Source organism: Pempheris klunzingeri, chromosome 6 (assembly GCF_042242105.1).
Source record: "Pempheris klunzingeri isolate RE-2024b chromosome 6, fPemKlu1.hap1, whole genome shotgun sequence".
Classification (NCBI taxonomy): Eukaryota; Metazoa; Chordata; class Actinopteri; order Acropomatiformes; family Pempheridae; genus Pempheris; species Pempheris klunzingeri.
In genome coordinates, this window is record NC_092017.1 from 18,217,843 (window position 1) to 18,240,093 (window position 22,251).

Consider the following 22,251-nt stretch of genomic DNA (forward strand, 5'->3'; position numbering starts at 1 on the left):
AGGCAAGATAGACTGTCTGGTTCAAAAGCCTGTCCCTTAAGCATTTAACGCTATACGCTTTGGCCACAGAAACACGCCACACTGGGGGCCTGCATGGCATCTGCCTCCCAGCTCCTGGAGCCAAGGCATGGGGCCGAGGGAGGGGCCTGGGGCCGAGATAAGCCCTTCCTCCCCTGGTCACCGCTACGCCGTGGGGACCGGACAGGCCTGGAGCCTCAGCTGAGCACCGCTGATAATATCCACATGAGTGTCTGTGTGTATGTGTGGTTGGACGGATGGGTGTGTGTTGAGAAGGAGAGGCTCGATTATGGGGATACGAGCGTGTGTGTGTGTGGGTGGAGTGGGAGCATGCAGGGATGCACACACTTGCTGGTTTGCCCAAATAGTCAAATATCACAACTCACTACTACAACAAAAATGCCTCTCCCTTAAGTATTAAAAGTTGAGCAGTTCGGTGCCAAATGTTCACAGACGTCCGTACAGATATGTTTCCTCATGAGCATGAGCAATTTGCTCTCAGGGATCATAAGTGGTACAACACAAAAACTAAACTTACAAAGACACAAATAAATTGCAATTCTGCAAAAACGTCTGCGTGACTAAATGATTTAATCAAGAACTGAACTCTGACATCTTGATTTTTCAAAGAAAGTAGCCCTGTTTGAAAAAACATATTGTAAAGTGAGTGACTTTATGCTAACTTAGCATCTGTCTCATTTTAGTGTTGATACTCTAACAAAAACCTGCACAATAACAAATGAATTTATCTTTATTCGCAGATTGTCGTACATCTTTTAAGGAAATACATGTTTAATACAACAGAGTATGAAACCCCTGTTAGGCAGAGTTAAAAAGTACAGCACATAACATTCACTACATTTGACAAAGACATGAAACAATGCTGCTTTCACAATGGTGCTGATTGTAGTTTTTTCATTCTTTGTATTTTTTTCGGTACCCTCATTTGCAGTGTAAGATTAATTGCCGTGCTGCTAACAGCAAATCAATCTGTTCTCGTTCACTCGCTCTAATTCATTGTTTATTTAACATGAGTGTAATCTAGTCCTTTGGCGAATGACAAAAAAAATGGTCCCTCTTTGTTCAGCAGCACTGACCTTATCATTTTAACTTGTCATATTGGAATACTCATTTACTCATCATGTTAAGAGTCGCCTCACGTAACGAGTCAGTGAGGCAAATTAAATTAATTCTGGGCTACTTTTAATCGGGTTGATGTTTCAAATAACAGTACATGACAAAAGGTCCAGATGATGATAGAAAGACTAATTGGTTAAAAAAAAAAAAAAGTTTTTTGAGATGGGAAGAATAATTTTTTATATTAGAATACAATAATATTACAATATTGCACAAGATGAGGACCAGGAGATGGTCTCATGCACCATGTGATATCTTGCAGTCTCTTTAACCACCACACCATATTAACTGTATCTTTTAAATGTGTTATGTGTTAGCAATCATTCAGTCACATAATCATTGATTTTGAGAGGTAAATCTACTTTCAGTTTATTAGCTACACCTAGTTAAAACCAATACAGTCTAATGCAACAGCTCTACAATAAATCCTCCCTTTATGAAGGTCTGTAATGTTTGTTGAAACTATTATGTAGATCCAACTGTGTGGTCATTTTTGAGGATGTACTTTGCGGTGATGCTGCACTGTACTATGTTATACTGGCAGGTGTTTCTATTATTTTGTCCATGCAGTTTAGTGAGGTGAGGGCCGGCTAAATGATAGAAACACTTCTCTTTGTGAAGCCAAAGGGACATAAACATCAACTGGGGAGGCTCTTTTCTCTTTGTGATAAGAAGCAACAACAGAGTTTATTGGAGATGTGGTTTTAATTTTGAGAAACCATCAATCAATACCAAAAAAAACAATCAATACCAGTGTTGTGAGAAATACAGAAGTATTAATTTAGTTTGTGGGTCCTCTATTAAACCTCACATCATGTTATTATCTATCAGGTTTATGTCTCGGCTGCAATTGCATGCAGCTGAATTCCTGCACATTGATTACATTCAGTGACTTCCTGGTGTCTAGTCTGGAGGGCCAAGTCATTTAATTACAATGTCCTGTCTGTGTGTGTGTGTGTGTGTGTGTGTGAATCCAGCCAAAGACCTTTTTCATGTCATCCTATATTTCCTGTTGCTCACCATTGTCAACCAAGGCAAAAATTAAAGGAAGTCTCTCTGTTTTTGCTCAGACGGTTGCTTTCACGAGCGAGACAGATCTAACCGCTGTAGAGGGCCCACTTTTCATTACTGTGGATGCTTGCTGCTGAGTTGTGTTTGATCTTTAGAGGAATTGCTTTGGTGAAAAAATAAAAAATGTTTTACTCACTTCCTCTTGTGGAAAGCTAACTGCCTTGTGAAGAGTCGCTGTACTCTGCTGTGCACCTCTACTGTCTATCAGTGAAGTGATGATAATTATCTGCTACAAGTTGTACGATGGATGCATGAAGACAGACTTTTCCAGTGTTTAGCAAAGGGTGCTAGTTTTTTAACTTTTGTGCGATGAGTTGTGGCTGTGCTGCAGCCTCGTTGGGAGACTTGCCATATGAAATGAAGAGCAGCGAACATGGTGTAACATGGCATAGCTTGTCGTGTGTGTAACCCTCCAAGTTAATGCATGTGTTTTGAAGGGGGGGGGAGTGAGAGAGAGACAGAGAGATGTAGAGAGAAGTATCCAGAGATCCAGGTCAGCTGTGAGGCCTCAGCTGGAGTGGAGGGCTACACCTGTCGGCGCCCGGGGGCCTCTCTCTCTCTCTCTTGCTCTCTCTGTCGTCTTTCTGACTCTCTCTTTCTGTCCAGCTGGACGTGCAGAAGCCTCTCAACCCCCCACCCAGCCTCCACCTCCCGGATCCAGGCCAGTTCAGCCCAGCCATGCGTGGCCATCTCTGGGAATTCATTCCGGATGCTTCCTGTTCATTGCATCCACTCCTCTCTCTTTCTCTATCTGTCACTCCACCCACACAACCCCCCATCTGCATGTCTACCTCTTTACTCTCTGCCTGTCCCATAAACCATCCCTGTTTTCTCACGCACATGCTGAAACACCTCATTTTCTCTCATATTTGACTAATTTTTAATATCTACGTCTGTCTGGAATTTAGCAGAACAAACTAAGTCCAAATTTAAAAACACAATTCAAATCAAAGTGTAAACACCATAAAAAAACATGGTGTATGATTTTCATGTGGTATTTAATCACATAAAATTCCCACTGCTAATGTCTGACCTGGATTGAAACACCTAGAGTGGAGTTATATCCCCCGTACCATTGATGAGGTAACACGTCTTTCCTGTCACTAGTTGGCACCTTACTTGTTGAGAAAGATGGTGGCACGAATATCCAAAGTTTTCAGATTCATTTTAAAGTTTCAGCGGGAACCACCGCAGAGTGCAGAACACATTCCCACCACCCCTGACTCCTGCTGTGCATCCAAAGCCTGCTTTCAACACAATCAGCGGAGACAGCAGCTGGAAATATTAAAATGCTACTACAGGCATCCTCTTTATTCTGATATTGTGTCTGTAACCTATTTTTCAAATAGTGCCTGTACTGTAAAATTGTAACAGTATAGTATTGCTACAGTGTTGACTGCGTTTACTCTGTCGGCTTAGCAAGCAGTTTATCCCTTGCATGTTCACTGACACCATCTGCGCATGAGAAGTTGTCACATGCAAGACCTTACTAAAGCCAAGGTATTGAACAACAGCAAACTAAACATTATTTGAAGGGGATGCGTGCTGCTATGGGTATATCAATAATAATTTGCATAAATATGTATCTACACCATTTGGGTCAAAGGTCATATCTGATTTCGTGTTTCTCTCAATAACTGTGCCTCAAATGTCCAAAAATCGGACAAATTATTAAATAGCTTTAGCTCAGACACATTGCTAAATGTTTAACAATTCATTCTTTCACTCAGTCAACTCATAGCAACTCAGAACCAGTTGCAACTGATGCAAACACATGAGATCATACTTTACTTCAAGTACAGGACTTCACAAAGAGTAACGAGTATGAAAATGAAAGAAACAGCTGTCTGTCCGGTCTAACTTGGGCACGCTGGTCAAAAACATTGGTTTTTAATTACAGTCCCTCTAAATACATTGTGTTTCTTATGTAATTGCCTGCCTTTCTTTTCATAAAATGTCTGTTCTCAATAATATTCATCGTCTTTCATGATATATAGAGGACGCACGGGGATTTGCAATTCCATTCAGGTCATTCCAGAGTCCATTAATTCCTGCTGTAAAGAGAAATTCAAAAATGAGTGTCGTCTCTCCCTCCTTGTAACCGCGCTAAGATCTCTTTTTATTTATAGCTCCACCTGCAATTTGCTTTCTCATAATGGGGCATGTGTAAAAATATATTGGGCACAGGATAATAGAAAGATAACACTAATGGGTTTGGTTGGACATGATAGCAATCCACTGCCAACTTGCAATAAACTGTGCCGTGTAAAAACGTGATTCTGGATTAATGCTCTCCAACTTGTTCTGCGTTACAATTGATTTTCAGATAAATGGCTTGCCAATGACTTACACGGGCGTTAAAAATAAAACAGCAGCAGCTAGCTGCTGTCAGTCTCTCGTAAACTATAACATTGGTATTTTTCTCTTTGATACCTAAAAGGTCTCTTGGCTGGTTTAAGCCTTGCACCGGCTTGTAAAAATCTGCCATTTAACCTCACTGAATCTCCATTTTGTCCCGCAGCAAGATGGAGCTGAGAGTTGAGTAACAGTAAGCTTATTCTCCTGCTGCACTCACACCACATCCTATCCTACACGCCGGCTACTGAATTATTCAACTGTTTGTACCTGTGAGGCAGGCAGGCCCTGTTAAGGGCTGCCCCGGTATGATCTATAATTAAATATAATGCTACATGAAAGTGCATAAGACATGAGACTAGGGTTTGGACAAGTCACTCAGTCTTCCTCCTAGTTATTCATTTTGTGTGGGTTCATATGCTGACTGCAGCTGTTTGAGCTTTTTTTTTTTTTTTGGAGTATTTTTTTAGAAGCTTTTTCAGCCTCGTGCACAATGTAATGTTTTCTCTTTTGCCTGGCTACTCACTGAGTCGTTGGACGTGAATGTTTGCTATCAGCAGTTGACATTTGAGGGGGCAATGAGATCATGTCATGTTTGATTATGCTCTTATTGTCTCATTGAGTACACAGTATTAGGCCCAATAGGGCCACTGTCTCTTGCAGTATGTTTGTTTTGTTCCCCCTTGCTGCTCCATCATAAAGCCTTTCAAAGCTCACACTGAGAAATAATCATGCTGTGGGTTTAGAAATATAGCCTTAGCAAAACCGTTTACAAGCAATCTAAATTGACCATTTGGGATAAGTAAAACCCAGCATCTGTCCATTCTTCCCTGCAAACATCTATCTCCCCCAGAGGTAGATGCAAACAGTTACCTCAACCACAACCGCACAGAAATTGACGTTCTTCCCAAAGTTCAGAACAAAGGACACGTCTTCAGATTTTCTTTGAATCAGTGCCAAAATCACGGTTGTCTTAGACTGTGAGTTGAAAAAGATGTTACGTAGCAAAAATCAAACTCAACATCATCTACTAAATGAGGAAATCTCAGTGACAGTTGCAGGCCTTAACCTTGTATACACACACAAATGCACACACACATACACACCACACTGGGATCCTCGCATCTGTCCAAATGTGAACGGTAATATCTCCACCTTGCAGGCGGCTGCGGGGTGGGAAGGCTTAGCGGCTCGCTCACTTTCTTCCTTCACTGGCTGTGAAGTGGAGTCTGAGGTGTCAGGAGTTTTTTTTTCCATCCCCCCTCTCTCTCTCGCTCTCTCTCTCTCTCTCTCTCTCTCTCTCTCTCTCTCTCTCGCTGTCTTTTCACAGTGAGTGCGACTCTATAGTGGTTGAGTCTGTGCTTTACAGGGAACACTGTGAGCGCCTGATAAGAGGCTGAAAGCAGATATATACATCCTGGAGTGAGCTGCAGATACACAGTCAGGGAGACAGTAAACAGATCACATACATTATGTTTCTAGGATTTACATGTGGCATATGATACAGAGGTGTTAGCGTAGGGTGATTTTAAAAGGCTGGCTAACTTCTATCTTTGCACCTAAAAGCATAGTGAATGTACACTGTGTTAACAAGGATACATTTTAGCATTTAACATTTTTGCTGCCTGCCAAATTGAATTGACCCTTCCGTCACTGTTGTGCCAGAAAAAAATTGTAAAAATAATTTCCGTCAACAGGCAATATAAACAGAGTGAGTGTTTATTCCCTTCAGCCATGTGCTGGGAGTATTTAGAGAGTTACACCCCCCAGACAAGCTTTTACCTCTTCCCCTTTATAAAGACCCAGCAATTACTCTGGTTTGCTGACACCCTGAATACCAACACAACAATACCTCTTCTTTCTCTGGCCCCCCACCAACCCCCCACTACACACACACACACATCTTGCTACCACCCTCCCCACATAAACACCCTTCTCACCCCCCTTATTCCCCTCCTCAAATACAAAGTTGCCCACGGTTGCCATGGCTACCTCAGGAGTTCATAAATCCAAGCGCTGAGGGACTCTTCATTCCTTGAAATTATCAGGAGGATTTTTTTTTTTTGGGAGGAGGGTGAGGGGTGGTGGTGAGGAGTGGAGGGGGGGGGTGATCTACGGGACATAAGATGAAGGATTTGGATGAGGGAAGTAGAGGGGATAGAGAGGGTGAGACAGGGAGGAAGCCCGTCCCTCTCCTCCACCACGTGCCCCGCTGAAGCAGATGGTGCCGTGTGGCTCAGCCATGCCATCGCGGTCGCCTTCTGAGGACTGCTGCCATAAGGAGGCAGGTTAGTAGGAGATTTGGGGTGACAGTGTTTGGCATGGGCTACAAAGTGAAGATGTAGGGAGGGAGAGAGCGCTCGGTGCCTTGGGCTGACACAAAGGTAAGCTGCTGTTATGTTCCTGTCTCTGTGATTTAGTGCCCATGTGGAGCAAGAAGTGGAAGGCAAAGGTAGCTTTCAGGTTTGGGGTTTCAGCACCATGCCGTGCTGCATCACACTGTGCATTTTAGTTTTGATGATAAACTACTTCAGTGGTTATGTCATTCAAGTGATCAAAGCCTGTGCATCCACAGTTTTACCCCTTACTATATTTTTCCACATGAACCAAAAATGCATCTTATAAATAGCTGTTTTACATCTGAGCTCAACTCTTGAACTCTGGAGTTAAATTTAGTCTCTGTTGCGTTTATGATCAAAAATGAATGCCTTGTCAAGGAGTCAGCTGTACATTGTGTGCATCTGAATCCCATTTGGTTGTAAATCAACTCCAGTGCTTTACAGCACATAGGCCAATTTGTTTGTGGCACAAAACACAAATGGAACTCAGCTTTTTTCCATTTCCGCCATGTTAGCATTATAGCTTCCCTGTGCAGTTACAAGAGGGAGTGTAATAGTTATCCTCTTATCAGAACTTGTTTTGCCTGAATCAAGAGTTCTTCTTCTGTATCATCAAAGTAATGCCAAGTCACAGTAATGAGATGTGTTTTCTCTTACGTTTTAGGAACACAAAATGTCACATTTAGTACCTACAACTCAAAATTAAAATTGTTATTTGACAAAGTGTATGTGTGTGAAACTGTGGGCATGTTTTTTTTTTTTTTTTATAATACACAATACACATTTCATATAGTTCACATTGCCACTATCCCTGTTCAAATCCAATCCCTCCATGTGAACTAATAAAGTTGTGTCATAATACTTTGTCATCATTCAGATTTATAGGTGAAAACATTATTTGAGACTGACCCTGACCAATGACATCCACTCTGCAATCCTATGCCAGTAGGTGACAGGCCAGCCTCAGTGAGAACATTGTACAGGCCTCAGCATGGCTGGGTGGAGATATGGGTGGGGTGGATGGGTTCGTGGGGGGGTAGTAACAGGGTGGAGGGATGGCGAGTTAGATTGGGGGGTGTAGGGGGTCATCTGCCTGAATACTCTGCACACATCCTGAGATGCTGTATCCATCTGTCTCCCTCCCTCATGCTGTCACATGCAAACACTCGTGCACACATTAGCCTCCCACATGCATTAAACCCATCTGCAGTCTGTGCCTTGTGCACACACGTTAACAGCATAACCGCTGCAAAAAACATGAAACACACACAACTGTAGCCTTTGATGCACGGCCTCACGCAAGCACACATATACACTGGCCTTCCAGCACACTCTATGCACTGTATGAACCAATACACATTTAAACACACACACAAATGCACACACAGACACACCAGCCCCCTGGAAGAATGGAGCCAGTGTGCAGCGAGGCAGCCAGCAGACAAGGGCAGGGCCGGGGTTTTGCAGGGGCATGTGTGTGTGTGTGTGTGTGTGTGTGTGTGTGTGTGTGTGTGTGTGTTGGGGATGCATAGGGCTTGGAAAAGTGGGTTTTGGGAGGTGCCCTGACATATACGTCTGAAATGCGTTCAGTAAATAGAGTCACAAATAGAATCTGAGATGTTCTGGCAGTCTAATTATGACAAACTAGGAGATCTGTGGTCGCATCTACTGTACAAAGCCCATGAAGAATGTGAGAGTTGATCTATACAGGCCAGTTTGCGAATACATTATTAAAATCATGGATGTTTCCATGCTAAATTTAGCAGCTTGTCTAAAAGCAGCACTCAGCGGACTCGAGCCAAAAACTGCCTTTAAAGAAATACTGAATGCAATATGAATATTCTGTCATTGTGGCTCACCTTCTTGTCGAACCAGCGAACCAGCGCACACGGCACGTTAATACCCACAGGTCTATCTCAGCTTTAGCGAAAATATAGGAAATGCATAATTATTGGATTTCTGGGCATATACTGCCTAAAACCTACTGTCTAGATCATCTGGACAATGTTACTTTGGATGACTGTACTCTTCTTTGGTAGCTGTACAAAGACGAACCCTTTAATAACATACTAAAGGAACAAAAGCAACTTATTGAAAGATATATATATATATATATATATATATATATATATATACACACATATATATATATATATATATAGTGATAGAGATTAGATTATAAAAGCTAATTGTATTGAAATCTTACAAACTTAAATTGAGTATATAATGAAATTTCAGTTTTGGTGAACTATGCCTTTAAAATCTCTTTTTTTCCCCTTTGCTCTAATTTTTGAAGGTACTTTAGAGTCAGCCTCTTAACCTGTCACAGTCATACTTCTACTCCAACATTTAACTGTGATTAAGATTATGAAACTAAATCTGACTTCACTATGTCAGTGTGCCTTTTAACTTTTAAGCCATTTAGCTGACATTCTTATCCGAAGCTGCTTACACTGAGTGAGCAGGTAGGATGTTACTGTGCTTCGCTCAACGATGCTTCAGCAGGACACTCTGCGCTTCGTATGGGTTAAAAATGTGATGTTTACAGGATTATATCTCTGACCCCTTTCCATCCAGGTGTCTGTATGTTATTTTTGACTCTATAGCTCTAATTCCTTCAGGCAATTTGTTGTATTTGGAATTTCTACGTTACATCTTCCTCTCTTCTGCATGAATGCATTATTGGAAAATTATTGCAGCCGTTGATCAAACCACAACAATGATGTTTTACAGGGTCGATGAAATGCAACCACACTACATTTTCCTGCATAGTAAAGTATAGTGGGGGTTTATACAGTGGGCTGTAGTACAAAGCTTCAAAGTTCATGAAACCCAGGTTTTAATTCAAGAAAGAAAACTACCAAACTGCAGGTGCTCTCTAGCTGTGTAGTTCAACATGTTTACAAATTCTAAGCTCGTTGAATTTTATCATCATCCATGTTCATATTTCATCGCTAGATCGAGATTTTACGAGGAATGAAGACACTCAAAGTCTGTGGAAGGCAGTTGTTTCCTCAAAGGGAAGGGGCAGGACTGTCTGTGTGGGAAAATTCTGGGTCAACCAATAAACCCTGATTTTCCAACTTGTACCAACCACTTGGAGAATGATGTGGTTAGTTTTTTTCCAAATAGTGTGTACCATCACTCCCATAGCAGCACGGCAGCATGTTGCCAGAAGAGTTTGTTGTTTGAAAGGATTTGACTAAAACTCGCAGATGTGTCTTTGTGTTACTTTCAGACAAAAGGAAAAGGAATAATGTTTATCCAGGGTAAAATTATTTTTACTGTGTGGTTAATGTGTCATTAACAGTGAATTTGTTTTTAGACATAAATATAAACTCCAGCGCTCCTTACTACTTATGTTTTATGACTTTGAATGCACACCTTTGTAAGAGGGCTGATGTCAGATCAATTTGCGCTGCGGCTTCCAATCATTCAGCCATTATGCCTCATCATTTCACTCACTGCTCTTTTCTCTTCTTCCTTTTCACTCACCATTTTCTTTTCAGAGAAGCAGATGTGAATGAGTCTTTGTGTGTGCATACCGTGTTTGCGGTTGAAAGCGTGTGTGTGTGTGCGCTCGCGCATGTGTGTTTGTGTGTGTGCATGTGTATGACACAGAGAGAGCGAGAGCGAGAGAGAGAGAGAGAGAGAGAGAGAGAGAGAGAGAGAGAGAGAGGGAAACTTAGCAAACTAGCCTTCCCTTTTGAAACCCAGAGGGCTTGACTGACTCCAGTCTCCAACATGGCTGCCGTAAATCAGTGAGAGAAGGAGCTAAGTTAATTGCACAGGCGTTTATGAAGGAGAAAGCTATGATTTACTCCAAAAGCTTTACATCTCCCCTGTGGATGTAGAGTGATGAAAGGAATGGAGCAAGGGAAGAGGGGAGGAGGGGTGTGGTGGTGGTGACAAGGATAGCACATGCATGGTTTGAACAAAGTTCACTTGCAGCATATTAGATAAGCTGATTGGTAAACTAGATTGTGGACAGATATGCATCTATTGCCCTGGGAATAATTATTAAAATTTGATAGAAGTCAGGATGACTTTGGTTTAGAAGGGAAATTTCCATTATGGAGCCAAATAAAGAAACAGCACAGAGAATTGCATGTAGAATATACAAATTAGCATATATCTAGATAATGTAAATACTGTGAAACAAACTCCAGGCATGTAACAGTTAGGTGAAGTGTATGTATCTAGCCCTCCAGCAGCACAAAGGTTTATGTTTGAACTGCTCAAGGAAAAGTAGATCCTCACGCACCAGAGGTGGACGGTATTGTACATTTTCTGATAATGGCACTAGTACTGGTATTACTACTTGTTGAGAGTTTGAACAATTTTAGTAGACTACATTTAAGAGGGACATTTTTCTTTTTTTCATGTAAAGCGACAGTAATCTTGCAATAAAACGATAACACAGTATACCAGTTTAATTCACAGAGCCCTAGTGCTGCCTGGTCCACCTGCATTATTGCAGTATGTCAGTCGGATTCTGTAAGGGCAGACATCTACACACTGATGATTTAAACTATAAACTCTGTCTACACAGGAGATATGTTGACATGACATCAAATTGATGGTGAGTTTTCAGCAGGAATAAGAAGAATCCACCATCAAACAACTCTCAGATGTAAGGTATCACCGAAAGCTGCAAATGTTTAGGGTATATGTTTTTTTTTAAGACTCTGGCTGTAACTTCATCTTTTTCTCTTTTGGTTGTACATATGCCTTGTGTGCATCCATCTTAGCTAATTAGTAGTGGTAACAAACTTTGGATAAGGACACGGTGCCATCCTGAAATCCACAAAGTAGCCACAGTGAAGCAGTTTGAAAAGTTCCCATGCTTTCTGAACATCTGTTTTATCCACAGCGAGACAGATTAGCACTTAACCCCACTTCTCCCCTTTCCTCCACTTTTAGCAGCGCCAGTTAGTGTTTAGCTCATGAACGTCTTTCCTGTTTGATGATGCTATCAAGTTTTTGACTGCTTTTTTGGCAGCTGTGTGCTGTGTGCCTACAGCTCTCTCTCATTCTCTGTCTCTGTCTCTCTCTCTGTCTGTCTGTCAGACACACACACACACAGTGAACGAGGAGGTGGAAGTGGTGAGGAACCGTTGAGGCCGTGGTTTTGAAGGTAGGGCTGTGTGGCTGATGATGGGAAACATTCGTTACAGTAGGGGAGAGGAGCTGTAGCCACCACATAGGAAGATAGAGAAAAGGAGAATCATGAAGACACTGGATATTTAGTGCAAAGACAGAGGAAGAAGAGCAAAAGAAGTTGTATTTTTAGCACGTTTAACTTGTGGTTTTTAAATCAACAACAAAGGATGGTTCAACGATTCAACATTATACATCATGAGTAAAATGAGTAACCTTACACGTGTTTCCTTTAGCATTCATATCACAATTCAGCCACATAAGCATATTTTACGTTTTACAGGGTTCACAAAAAGTTAGGGATATTCGACTTTCAGGTGAAATTTATGGAAAATGTAAAAAGTGAATGCTACAGTGATATTATATCATGAAAGTAGGACATTTAAGTATCAGCATGCAATGGTAGTTTCTTCATCTTAAACAATTTATTGAAAGAAAATCTAACAACAGTGGAGGGTAAACGAGGGTAAACGTAAAATTGGGACGTGGCCAAAGGACGTCCACTCCTCTCCTTTCTGTGACTCTTCCAGTCTCTGTATCTCTGTTACAACCTCCTGATGACACTCTGTGACCCTCTAAGCTCAGTGAAAACTTCTGTCTGAGGACCTGTTTGAAGCCTCCAGTGCTGAGGTGCTGCTGATCAATAGTTAGGTGTCGTCTTGGTCTCATGATGTCAGAATGTGAACAGCATGATGAGGAGGACTGTTTAAATACCAATTCTAACTGAACCAGGAAATATATTGGTGGTGGTTCATCCTGAAATTTCACCTGAAAGCTGAATATCCCTAACTTTTTGTGAGTAGAGTACATTGCGTGACACAGTACACTCATTTCTTATTAGCTGGAGCTCAACTTTATGAGAACGTCACTCATCAGCAGCCTTTACAGACAGTTTTAGCATTCACTATGACTGCAACAGTGCCCATTCTGCAGTTAGTAGTGTTCATCTAACTGAACTTGGAAAATATATTACAGAAAAAAATTAAACATTCTGTTTAAAAAGTAAGCACTTTTGATAGAGATTTTGGCTGATAATAGAGAAGTTAAAAATGCCAGCAAATAAACAATTGATGCTAACGCCAAAATGTGGAAAGAAACCCATCAACAAACCTGAAACACCCCACGTGAATGTATTTCTGCATTGGCCCTTAATATGTTGCCAATGCAACATATTAACATATTAAGAAGAGTAATCGTTCAGTTAAATTTTAGAGTGTTTAAAAATGTATCATTTATGAATTCATAATGCTGTTCCTCTCTGGAGTTTTTCTTTTCCATTTCACCACTGGTCTCCAGCAGTGTTGCCACACACGGTGAGCGGAAAAACCTATCGGGATCCAGCCTGCAGTCTGAATATAGACTCTATACATATAGGAGACCAACTGTATTTGTGAAGGCTTAAAACACCTTCCTCACTTAACTAATTAAACCCAACCAGTGACCTTCTCTGTGTCCAATGCACCAGAGGAAAATAAATCACATCTCTATTTGCAGAAAGCTACAGAAACTTTGAAATCCTGCAAATAAAGCATTTTAATATTTCAGAAAGCAATTCATTTTCAAGTTTTATTTTCCTATTTTTAAGTATTTCAAAAAATCTGATGACTGTTGAATGATTATTATTTTTGTCAAAGCAAAGTCTCACGTCACCTCAAATCATTTTAAAGGTAACTTGATTGGTTCTCATTATGCACAATCAATCACTCTATGGGAAGATGTGTCACTTTCTTGCCATGGTGAATATCTCATTGTGGAATAAAACTCTTCAAATGCCTCTTTTATACAGTGCTGTGACCTCAATAGAGAAATCTGGAATCCTTTCTCCTCCGCTAAGCGCTACATGTTCTCAGGTGCTTGAATCCCTTTAGTTTTACTCCAGAGGGGATTTGAACAGCATGAATATGGATGTGACGATGATGAACTCGATGATGAAGGTAGTTTGGTCTTCCTTCAGATAAGCGCTAATCGCATTTGGAGACCGTGGCGGCAGAGCTAGGTGTAAACTTGGCTGGCGGCATTATATGGATGGGGGGGGGGCAGGGTATGAGCGAAGGTGCTTTTGTGTGTGTGTGTGTGTGTGTGTGTGTGCGTGTTTGTGTGTGGAGATGGTAAGGGAATCACTGCATCAGTGCAGTCTTGAAACACTCACCCTGAAAGGAAGCGGTGGGTGGGGTGGAGGATGTTATCTGAGCACACGTAATCCCAAACTAGGGATTGATCTCTTGACTCCTCCCTCCTCTCTTCCTCTCTCATCTTCCTTCCTCCTCCTCCTCGTCTCATCCCTGAGTTTTTTTTTACTCCACTGAATGTCGCTTAGTGCTGACGAGGCAGGAGGATGGGGGGGGGGTTATAATTAGCCCAGATATCCTTGTTCATATTCAAATTTCACATCTAATCTCGCCACAGATTTCTAGCGAAGAAACAGGATTGGCTTGCCTTTCCCATCAAAAGATGTGAAAGGTCACATCACCCAGCAACAGAGAAAATCACATCTACCTCAATGTGTTTAATTCGATTGTTGGCGCTGTGGCTTCTGCATCAGTAAAGGTACTTCAACCTGCCCTGGTACACTCTTGGTGCTCCAAACTGATTCAAATATTTTCTCTGGCTTTATGTTATAGTACTTCACAGCCCACATTATTGTTATATTACGTTTAGAAAATTTTATTTCAAGTTGAGTGGTCCACTTTTTGGAGTTAGACCTGTGAGCCTTGCACTATGGTTAGCCACGGGTAAAACTGAACTGAGTTCTTCTACCCTGGTGTGTAAATGAATAAACACAATAATGATAATGTGGCTATGGTGCATATTTCAAAAGAAAATATAACTGTTTTAGACATATTTTTGGAAACATCCAAGTTTCGAGCCTCTGGATGAGTTTTTTTTTCCGATGCTGACAGGACAGACAGACTGTGGTGTGTTACTGACTGAAGCATCATTTTAACACAAGACTTCAACAAGCCCATATAGTGCTAAGTTAGTACACACCCCTGAAAGAGGAAGCCAGTTAGCTTTTCAGCTTTAGCACTGACTCACACTTAGGGTGACTAGATTTCAACAAACCAAATGTGTGACAAAGAATACATTTGTATGAGACAATGTTAGACACGATACCACTGCGGAGAGGTAGTGCACACTTTTGCTCAAGGTGTAGTATTCTAATTAGCATCTAGTCAAGATACAATAGTGATGATTAATGATGACGATATGGTAAATGTGTGCGAAATACACTCCAATGTGCATCATATTAATTAAAAGAGCTGTATAACAATATTCAGTATGTTTCGAGGTTACAGGGATGACTTTTTCTTGGACCGAGCCGCCTGATGGTGAGATAACAGCATGAGAAAGACACAATTAGCACCTTGATCTTGTACTGGCTTTCCTGTTGACAGTGGAAGGGCACAGAAGGCGTCAGGAGTGCATCGCACTCTGCTGAGGCTGCCATTTCCAAACGCTTCATGCTTCAGGATATCTAACAATTAAGTATACAGCAGCCTTCCCTGCTTTCTTCACAGCTGCTGGATAAGCATCAGGTTTTTAGAAAAGCATCTGTCCTGCAGTGGTTTTTGACTTTTGAACTCAAGAGCCAATCAGAATTTGGGACATTGTCTCCATATGTGGGATGAAGGATAAAGGATGAAAATGCTGTGTAGTCCTATATATAAAGCAGAAAATCTGGTCACCTTGTTCCCGCTAGACGTTACTGTTTTGTTAATGATAGTTGAACACCTGCTGATGCACCTCCTGCATACTCAGTGCCGTGATCGTCCTGTATTATACAATAGAGGTGGTCTCTAATTAGCGTTAGTTGTGGTGACTGTAAATGACTAGATGAAAACTCATAGGAACAGATTGTCCTGTAACCTCTGCACGTGCTGCACTTTCCATTACCACGTGATTTTAGTCACAGAGTAACGTAGTGGATGCTGAAAGAATAATTATTTATTTTTGATACCAGCCTTTAGCAACCAACCGTTATTTACACGGCAGTACATCTTTGTAGATAATAAGTCGTTTCCTACCATCCTACCATTTCACTCGTCAAAATTAGTGACCATGATTTCTGGAAGTTTTATCAAACACAGTTTTTGGCATATTGAATAAATCTACAACACTTCATCTGTTTCTCCAATGTCATGATTTGGCGTCACTGCTGGTGTGGTGTGGTCTCTAGTTTTAATTTAGGTGTGACTTTTATTATGATGGATCACATCTTATTTAACTCCTTGCTCTTCCCTTGTTGCAAGTCACTTCCACTAATACGCTGTGTAATGATGTCCTTGAATAATTTCACAAATATGTTTCAGAAAACAATGAAATCCCAACATAATCAATCATAAGTAGTTTCAAAATTGTCCACTAACGTACTTCAGGGTTATTTACGGACACATTGCACACTTGAAATTTGTCAAAATAAAATCATATCAGCACAAAGATCTCCACTTCTCAGTTTATCTTGATCCTAAACAATTCACCATATTCCGTGCTGTTATCAGGCCTACTTTATTCAGCACAGGGCTGACTCCTTTCTGAGGCAGGGGCTATGTCACAAGGATGCAGTGAAGCTTGCTTGACGTGTATATAAAAAAAAAACGCTCTGCTCCACTCACCTCAGGGTGTGTGGTGCATCCATGGCGTATGGCCTACATGCTCGCTCAAGCATAAGCCGATGTAGCCTCTGCCTCCCTGGCGCTGCAACTCAGAGTTTGTCATTTATCTCAGATGGGTTTTATAATGCGCTGGAAGAAAATTCAATGTTTTCAGACTGAGGGTCACACAGTGGCAGTCTCAACAGATATTTGTATGCATTACATGTATTGGAGTTAACCACTGTGTTATGCATTTAGATTCAACGACTTAAGTTGAGGCTGTTAACTAGAGCAACTTTGGATGAGTGCTACATTAGAATGAGCTTTATTTGTAGCTCTCCAACCCAACCGCCACTGAGGAGTGTCAGAGTCACAGGCAGCCAGACAATGAATTTAATTACACATCTGTGTTGCTTGAATTTCAATTTATAATACGGAAGTGGGAGGTAAGAAAAGAAAAGCTTTAAATAAAGGTAGGCAGGTGTATTTTTTAGTCCAACACGAGCAAGTAGGGAAGGAACATGTGGAGGAGAGGGGTGGGATTCAAGGGAGGAAAAGGGAGCACAGGGCATGAATTATTTCTTGAAAAGCTGAGGCTTCTGGTTGTGATGAAAAATAAGCAGTAAGAATTTTTAATTACCTTGTTGTCACTTGTTTAATTCTTTATTAGCATTTCTGTACACAAGACGTCTTTTTCTTTTTACTGCAATTGATTTTTTGATTAATTTTTTTTCACTTATTATACTTGGACACAAGATGGACAAAGATTTCCACAGAAGACAATTAAGTATGGGAAGATTTTACGAACATTGGTGTTCAGCTTTTAAGGTAAAAGGGGGCCATTTTTCCCCCTTGATCTGATTTTTAGAAGCATTTTTATCCCTTCTGAGGCTGTTCAAATACACCATGAAACAATATTAAATCTTCACATACTGACAAATATGCAGTTTATTTGAACAGCTAAGATCTATTTTGCTTTAATTTACCACACATCCCACACTTCTTTGCAGCACTGGGAAACTATTGCAGCAGACCAAAGAGAGGATGAAGGTGGTTGTCGCTCTGTCCCAATTTTATTAAATCAGCTTATGACTTACTAAATACAACTCTTAATACTCCAAACCATCAAGGATGATTTTCGCCTTCTCAGTTTTTTTTTTTTTTTTAATTCACAGCCATTGTTTATCAACATTCAATGCCATTTTTATTCTGTACCCATTTTCTGATCATGCTGTAGGCCATCAGGCTATCCTGATGCAAATCTCCACCCATCCAGTCCTCCAAGTAGGTCACACCATCCACTAAGAATGATTTACAAATGCTAATTGGCCAATGTGTGATGAAAGCCTGACAGCATGTTGGCATAGCTTAATTGGTATAGAAGTTTTTCTTTAATCACAAGGTCACGTGTTAATCTTTCATCATCAACTCCAGCTTATTTGCCCAAAAGAACCCTGCACCTGCACAAGCACCTACAAGTCACTTTGGAGAACAACATTACTTTAACTCCTTGCATACAAAAAGACACATCATACTGGCGTGATTCCTTTAACAGCATCTCATATATCTAGTGTGTCACGTTCACCAAAACAAATTTGAGCGATTGCTATTTGAACCCTATAGTCTGTCACAATGTTCACAATTTGTTCCTGTTTGGAGTAGCAGGATGAAAAGTCCACATAAACAGAAGCCACCTTGTGACATGGCCGATGCCAGCTTAGATCTTGTTCACCCACTGATTGACAGCAACGACATTTCATGGTTGTGAGGCATTCATTCTGAGCGCTTTGTCTCAAGCTTGACCTATCACCATGTCCTTCCCCCATGAAGTGTTTGAACATTTTTCTTGATGTTTTATGTCATCTGTGAGTTTAGATTTGAGACATTCTTTCTTTATGCCAATTTTTTGACTGTCCATCACTGGAATAGGTCAGAAAATACACAAAGGTAGTTGGCACCACAAACTGATATGTCAGTGGCTTTACTTCCAGTTGACCTTCAAGTCGTATAGCATCGCACACAGCCATTGTTTGTTGTGTCCTCTTGTTAGCTTGTTAGCTCACATTCTCAAACCATAAATGTGTCCCTTTTCAGTTATACGGTTACTTCAACCAAACCATCACTGATAGTAAGTGGTGAAAGTAGATTTAATTACTTGAAAGTTTTTCACCTTATTGACCATTCTTTGTCTCACAAACACAATGAGCAGCAGAGTCCACATAATCTATTGTCTAAAGTCATGTAACTTTCTTGGAAAGAAATAGCCTATTATTAATACTGTACTTCCTAGTTTTAAGATAGACATGTATTTTTCTAATGCTGAAAAAAGCAATCCTCGGTGGTAACAATTTAGTTGGTCATCAGCTTCGGTGTAACGCTGAGCTGTATACAGGTACTAAATGTCCTGATGATATGCAGTCTGTACTTTATGGCTTATTCTCAGATACGTCAATGATGTGACAGCTACTTGTGTCACAGCTCCATGGCTTCGTGGAGTCTTAAGCATGAATGGTCACAGTTGTAATTGACTGTTAAGTAACTGCTGATGCACTACAGTGGATTAAGTCACGTAAGCACGCACTTGTTGTCAGTGAATTCTTTTTCTGTGCTGAATTTTGTTGTGGCCTTTTAAAAAGGGATGCAAACAATTGCCCATCTTTATATATATATATATATATATATATATACATATATATATATATATATATATATATATATATATATATATATATATATTTGCTATTCTGCCAGTTGCGGTGCCCTATTTTATCCAAACAGTTTGACCTGCCAGCGTCACATCTGTGATTCATACCCGAGGCTTCCTGATTAGAGATTCGTTTTCAGGCAGCTCGTCAGATATTCTTGTACACGGATCACAGGATAATTGGGCACTGCCAATTATTTTGATGCATCGCATGTGATGAGGAAGAGGTTGATTCTGCCTCTGTCCCTCCTGCAAAATAGGAGAAATCAATATCCACACAGCTCTGGTCATTATTAAGATACTGTGTTTACTCCGGCGTGACAATATGAGTTCAAAACACACCAAGGAAACGGTGTCTGTGAAGTGGAAGGATTAGGAACTTATGTAGGTTAGATCAAATTTATATTTCTGTTCATTTATTTACATATTTAAAGGGTAAGAAAGGAGCTTTTGTCAACCTCATAGAAGTTTCGTGACAACAAAATGGCATGTAGTTTATTTAACTTTTTAACAGTGCACAGGCCACAATAATGCAATTAGCTACAGAGATGGGTGATGCCAAGCCTTCAGTCAGAATTAGAGGATAAATCTCATCACTTCACTCTAAGAAACCAAAATAAGCAACCAATGCTTCTACGCTGATGTGAAATATCGTTGGATTTCCTCATACTGTAGATAGAAGATTTTGTAACTGGCTGTCAGTGTTTGTCATAATGTTCAAATATGCAAATTTAAATGTAACATGTCTTCAGTAAGTCCTGGTCTTATGCATTTGAACTATTCTGGTGGAATACACAACTCAAAAAAGAATGGCTGCATTACTCTTTTCTTTTTCTCTCAACACATGCGGTACATCTTCTGTATTTGATACTCTGCATGCATACACACTCTCACACTCTCACACCTTCCCTGTCTGCCTGTCCATCAACAAGCCATACCTACCTTGTCATGATCTGTCTTTCCTCTGTATCGACAGTTCAGTACATATTGGCAGAGGCATCTGCACACTCACATACATTCATAGTGATAATTGAGTGTTGTGTTTAAGCTGTATATAAACACAGCACAAGTCCATATCAAAAAAGACAGTGTAGTGTATTTCCTTTGAGCTGGGTTTTTTCTCTCTCACTCTCTTTTTGTTTCTCGTCATGTATCTGAGCTGTGTCTGGGTCCTGTAGGAGACTTAATGGAGTGTGTCTTTTCCAGGCTTTGGGAGACGACTCCCTGCTGTTAATGCAGTGAGAGAGGAGCAGAGGAGCGACCGGGCGAGCAAAGACAGCCGCCGCCTCACACCAGGTGACTGACTGAACGAACTCCATCCTGTGCAGTAATAACACAGCATCAGCGGCTCTAGGTGCTGGGCTTGCAGAACGGTGGCATTTGTAATGCTATTTTGTGTTCAGAATCGTATTTCTAATCTGAAGAACTTGAATGTCCTATTTTATTACTCCTTTGCTTGCTTGAGCTATTGCTGCACTTTGCCTCTGTCTCTCGAGTGAATCTGTCTGCTTTGCTCTCTTTTCAGTGATGATTGTAAAGAATAGTTTGAAGTCTGTCTGGTTGAGATACAGTAAAGGTTTGTTATAAAATGCACTAGATTGGTTTAATTGTGTAACATTTCCTAAAGATGTGTCCACATACAGATGCAGAGGAATGTATAAAAGAGGGCATTGGTCTCCAGATTACTTTCCCAGTGTCTTAATATCAGTAAGATAAACATATACTCCAGATGATATATGTACATTTCTCTTGATAAAAGTCTTCGAATGTTATTTTTAGATTGGAAAGCAAAAATGATTTCAAATCTAATTGTCATGAAAAGAACTCAGGTTTTCGAATCAACTCGGACTAAACTGGTCTTCATTACAGTTATAATTAAAACGATAAGGAAACATGAAACATGCTCTTTACAAGGTGACGCTACATGTATTGACAGACAAGTCAGACTGTATAAAAAAGAATATCGATAATGTTGGTAACGCTGATAGATACAATCATATATTATTAGCTAAATTGTTAAATACAAGGCATACTGGTAAGCATACTGTAGCTCTAGGGAAAGACTGTCCTCACCAGGAAAACTTCAGCACTGGTCATTTGTTGAAGTGGCTTAAAGTGATTCGCTCATAATGTTTACCTTGTGGTCATGTGAATGAAGGCTGTACTCTGCAAAAAAACAACATAGGTAAATAGACATATGTCTGCATTCAGAAGCAAAGACGGCAGCACTGTGACCATTACACATGGGTTACTTTACTAGAAATGTTCTTGATGATAAGAAAATATAACCTCAGCTTCAGACACACAATGTGAGTCCCTAAGATGAAATTGGGTAGGACAAATATAATACATTAAAAAATCATTTAAAAAAATAAATGGGTGAAAAAAAAGATACATTCCTGTGTGTTTTCAAGAGCAAAATTTTGCATTATCTCACAAATTGTCTGCATTCTCTTGCATAACTTTTTGTTAAAGTCAATGTACTTCAGGATCAGGTCAGCACCATGGAAAGAGGGAACAACCACAACAAGACATTTGTGAAAGAACGCAAACATTTTGTGGGAGAACACAAAAGTTTATCTGGCAAATCTCAAAATTTTGCAAGAGAATGCAAAGGTTACTTGGCAGAATGCAAAAGTATTTTCCCCCCATTTCCCATTTAGTTCTTAGACTTAGAGACTTTGATGAATACAAAAATCAGAATTTAACCTACAGAGGAATAAAGAGTAAGAAATTGTTTTCCTAACACCAGCAAATGATAGAGCTTGCTCGAAGGGAGCTTTTTGACTTTGTTTTAAGTTTGTCAACAGTTACATTTTGGTTTGTGGCAAACAATGTTTGACTCTATGTGTTATTCCATAAACGCACGTCATCA

The 22,251-nt window shown here is 40.4% G+C and overlaps 1 long non-coding RNA gene across 1 annotated transcript in view; it reads left to right on the top strand.

The window, feature by feature from the left end:
- Positions 1 to 6,859: 6,859 nt before the first annotated feature.
- Positions 6,860 to 22,251, top strand: part of LOC139203296 (uncharacterized) — a 34,843-nt gene continuing 19,451 nt past the window's right edge. The window contains exons 1-2 of the long non-coding RNA XR_011584384.1: positions 6,860 to 6,965; positions 20,583 to 20,672. This is a non-coding gene — a long non-coding RNA (uncharacterized lncRNA). The remainder of the gene's footprint in view (positions 6,966 to 20,582; positions 20,673 to 22,251) is intronic.